At 34.1% G+C, this 5,045-nt stretch overlaps 1 long non-coding RNA gene across 1 annotated transcript; it reads left to right on the forward strand.

Moving 5' to 3' along the window:
• The first annotated feature begins 2,971 nt into the window (after positions 1-2,971).
• LOC119767194 lies at positions 2,972-3,399 on the forward strand. The gene is made up of 2 exons (XR_005277382.1): positions 2,972-3,080; positions 3,139-3,399. It is a non-coding gene; the product is annotated as an uncharacterized LOC119767194 (long non-coding RNA).
• Positions 3,400-5,045: the final 1,646 nt, after the last annotated feature.

A 5,045-nucleotide genomic window follows, 5' to 3' on the forward strand; every position in this document is an offset into this window, starting at 1 on the left:
CCGAGCCACGTAGCCGTAGCGTAGTGGTAACGCTTCCGCCTCGTAAGTAGTAGATCGGGGTTCAAATCCCGGCTTGGACCCGCACAACTGGTGATCTTTTCCCTTCTGAATTCGATTGCTAAGTAAAGGGAAGGTAATGTATCTTCACAAACTGGACCTTATCAAGACACCTTAAAAAGACAACCTATGGAATGTTAACATTAACCTTAACATGTTAACATTAAGTTGATTAATACACTGTCACTGAATCCGCTTTGAAAATTCCGGCTTCAATACTCTTCACGGGTGTTCTCCTCAGGATCAGGGAAAGATTTACACTTTTTCTTATTTAGATTTTTGAGCTTATTTGTTTGAAAAGAATTTGAATAATAATTTTGTTCAACAAATTGGCATTTTTGAAGTGAGATCTATAGTTCGTTAGACTGTTCAGGTTAATTCAGGTTTTATTTTATTTTAAGAGTCGAAGCTAATCACAACTTTCATAATTTCATTAGGTTAAGGAACTTCTTTAAAAACTGAATTGGTGTCACAGTCCGTTACGTTGGCTACGTTACGTTGGCTGACTTTTCTTCGCAAAAGCAATAAATATTAATTGGAAAGACAGTTTTCCTCTGCATCGCCAGTAATTCATTGTTACGAGTTCATTCGCTCGGTCATGTGCTAAATCGTCCCCGCGAGACTCGTTAACTAGCTTTGAAAACTTTTTACCCAAAAATTGCTTCATCCCTTTTCGCCCTACTTTCCACAAAACTTTGAACCAGCACATAATTTTACACCTCGTTTTCGGATGACCCCACTTCCTCTAAAATTGCAGTTGCACATTATAATGCACTCTCTCAACCACTCCCCCCATTCCTCCTGCCTTAATCAGATCGAACTGCAGCAGGTCGCACGCATTTTGGTGCACCAATTTGTCCATTTTGGTCACAGTCACGCCGAAATCGATGATGTGCCCCCCGGCAATTCGCCCCCCCCCCCCAAGGGACATAATAAAACTTTTTATAATTATTTATAGCCATCCCTGCGACTGCGACGGGATTCGCTGCTGCGCCTGAAAGAAAGTAGACACGCGAATGCGAGTTACAACACCGATGGCATCGCCGAGCTGTCGCTTCCAGGCGCACCCGCGAACCGCAGACAAATTGATACTAGTGTCACTTAGGGCAGGCCGTTCCACCACCACCGCAGTCAACTTCCGTGGAATCGGTGATGGACGATGGCCGCCGTGTCGGCCCGGATGACGATGGGCTTGGACCTGGAAGGGTTGGGCCAAGCGCGATGGATGAGTGAAATGGAAGGGAAAACGGGGTTAATTTGAACAAAAATATGATTTGAAAACATGTTGGAGATTTTACATTTTAAAATTTTTAAAGGAATAAGTTTTTTGCCTGGGTGACTTATTTACGCCAAAAATATAACTAAACATTTTTACTTTTTAATAAGGCTGGTATAAATTTTATTCATCTCCCTCTCCCTTCAAAGTTTGCCCGAAAAAATCAGGAAGCAAAATATATTTTTTTCAAAAACTTCAAAATTTCAATGGAAACTTAAGTACAATCAGCTGCAATCAATTTAAAATACATTTTCCTGCGATTAGAATCACTTTAAACATGTTTGAGTTGATTTGAAAATTCTTTTGAATTTTTGAAAATTTTCGATTTTTAGGTTTAATGATTGCAAAACAACTGAACTAACTGTTTTTTCCATTTTTCGATATAATTTTTCAATTATTTTTACCATGGTGGTAATATAGAAAATAGGTTTCTACGGGACTTTTATGTCAATCCTTTCATCGAAAAAAAAAAAAAAAAAAAAACTCTCAATTGTAAAACAAATTAATGACATGTCATTTTATGGGAAATTTTATATACTTTTTTAAATCTGTAATAACTCAGAGTGGTCATCTATTCATTAAGAACATTTTTTGTTTATTTTGTAATTTTGTATTTTTATAACATTGCAAGATTATTTTTATAGTGTTATAATCAAATAGTTTGACATTTGAATCCAAAGTTTAGAAAAAGTTATTAAGTTATTTTTGTGTTACTCTTTGTTTCGTCGTTCGTGTTTGTCACGGGTGAAACAAAAAAAAAAGATGATTTTTGGAAAAGTCAAAATTATAGCCATACAAAGTATTGATTTTTTTTCTTCTAAGGAAAAGCATTCTTGATTTAAAAAAATGTCTAACATCTTAGATAATAAATGACACTTCCACTTTTTGAAAATGTATTTTGATTGCTGAGATACAGCACCCTAAATTCGAATTATGTGAAATACAAGTTTGTTCCAGTTTCTTGGTAGGATTGAAATGCTTAAAATTAATTTTATTTAATTTTTCAAATTTGAAAAACTTGTACCATTTTTAAAAATAATATTTAAAAAAAAATGCCTGTATGTACCTTGAACAGGGCACTTTATCAAAAAGGCAAATCATTTTCGATCAGAAAATTTCATTTTGCAGTAGATTTTTAAAATTTTGCTTGAGCATAATCAGAAATCAGTTTGAGCATATTAAGCAATCATCTTTGCTTTTTTGAAGTTCACTTATCAAAGTATTTCCGAAGTTTAAATGAATTTATTTTTAGATTTTTTACTCATTATATACAAAAGCGGATAAAAAGCCGTTAATTTTGTTTTTCGTGTAGTTTTTCTACTAAAGAAACAGAGTTAAGAATATTTAACTGTCTGTTTTGAATGAAAATGTAAATTTGCGAAAAAAAAACTAATAAAATATGTACAAAGACAAATCTAGGGCGTCCGATTTTCCCGGGATTTTAATTCCCCAGGAAACGGGAAAATATTTTTTAAATCCCGTTAACTCCCGGGATCCTGGGACAATTTTTAAAACTATCATAAAATATATGTTTTAATTATTGCGCATTTTGCACTTCTCTAGAGTCCTGCGCAATTATTTTCATCACAGTATCTTTTGATCACAGTGATTTTTCATCACACTTCCAACCGTAACCATGGAAAAGTTGTTTTTGTTTGTAGCTGATTTGTTTTTCAAAGTCAGAAAAGTTTTATTCCATTCAGATATTTTGGACGGATATTCTAGATAAAAGGGACCTGTTTCATCGGTTTGGCAGTCTTGCAGAGAGATGATCTCAATGTGACTAATTTTGAATTTCTTTTTAGTTTCGTGAAGTCCTATTTAAGGGTGATGACACAAATTTCACCAAACACTGCTCAGATTACACAGTTCCATTGAAAAATGAAACTGGATTTTCCCCATTTGTGTTAAGATCGAGCACCTCTGCTAAACATTATGCTACGGTTAATGCGAGAATGTTCACAGTTCTTAGCAGATTTGTGTAGTTTATTGTATAAATAATAAAACAATGTCCCTCCAGTTTAGAATTTATTGACCGTTGGGATTATGCACGTCGTCATGATGAAGAAATTTGTCCAAATTTTAGTTGAAGAGATCTAGGTGTAAGAAGACAATTACGACTACTTGTTCCGGCTATGGAATTCTGGTCTTCGGTGCCGGGAAGTAGCTATGTTCGTGCCGGCATCTTGGCTTACGGCGGTTCCTCGTCAGCTTGCCGGACGGATGATGAAAAACGGATGAGATGGACTGATGCTCGGAATTTCGTCGTTGAAGAGGGCGATTGGTTACCCCTTTCGTTACCCTGCAGCTTTTCCAATCTTCCAATGCCATTTAGGGCTGTAAACTTTTGTAATAATGTCATAATGATAAATATACAGATTTCTTTCGTCCACAATTTATGGTTTTTTTCCACAATATTGTTGAATTTATAGCCAATTCCACGTAAATTTAATAAACCATCACCCAAAATTCGGCAGCAATCGTCCGAGAAAATCATGGCCTCCAGTCGTGAGAATAATGGTACCGTTTACGGACTCATCGAACACAGCTCGAAGTGGCCGATAGAATTATGCCCTCGAGCTCATTAGAAAAAAATAACCCGTCAAAAACTCAAAAGTTCCAACTACGAGAATCGAACCAGGAACCTTTAACCGACCATTTCAATGACTTAACTGCCTCGGCTACCACAGCTTGGTGAATAGATTGTGGTCAGAAGTCGATGCATTACAGTTGTTTTGTGTTGATGGTGTGATGGAAAATCAATTTGCCAACTGTGATGAAAATTATTCCGCAGCACTCTAGCGCGGTGCAAAGTGCGCAAAGTTGACAGTTCTCAGTCCTGCAAAGCAGTGTGATGAAAAAATCTAGGCCTAGCACGATTGACACAAAACTCTAGGAATTGCTGCAAGGCGCAATATATTTCTTATGATTTTTAGTCTTACAATCATAGAATTAGCCTAAATACTATTAATTGGTGATAATCTACACATTAATTTTAACAAGGATAGTAACTATTAAGTAGCTTAAAAGTTTATTTTTGTTTTTTGTTGTTCTTTGGATTTGCACCAAAATTTCTAATGCAATGTGTTACATTAATTATATATTAATTACCTAAGTCTCTTATAAATATTTTTTTAAATTTTTTATTGTGACTTAAATAGAAAATCTTTGAAAATGCATTTAAATTTTCTAAGGAGCCTATCGGCCCTGCGGGCCAGATCAGATTTTTCTGAAGCATTGACGGGCCGGAACTAATGTTGGTAAAAGTTAAAAAAGTGAACTTATTTTTTCATAAAATATATTTTATTATGTTGTTTGAAGTAAACAAATAAACAAACTAGTAATGCAAATAAGATTCATGAATCTAAGTTTTGAAAAAGAAAAACCAAAATTACTTTCAAAGATGTATTTATTTGATTTAAAAACTATTTTTGCGTTGTTGTGTGCCTTCATTCAAATTTTATACAAATTATTTCAAAATGATTTTAATGACACGAAATTTAAAAAAATAGTAAAATATATATCTAATAGTTTTTAATTCGTCATTCTTCAAATTTCTTAGAATTCTTGTTAATTTTGAAAAAAAAATACATTGCTTTTTGATTTCCTCACTCATTATGAAATTTTTTTTTTCAATATTTAAAAAAATATTTGCAGCAATATTTATTTCCAATATGATTAATTAGCCTTATTGCGCTTTTTTTCAAGCAAA

Source organism: Culex quinquefasciatus, chromosome 2 (genome assembly GCF_015732765.1).
Source record: "Culex quinquefasciatus strain JHB chromosome 2, VPISU_Cqui_1.0_pri_paternal, whole genome shotgun sequence".
Taxonomy (NCBI): domain Eukaryota; kingdom Metazoa; phylum Arthropoda; class Insecta; order Diptera; family Culicidae; genus Culex; species Culex quinquefasciatus.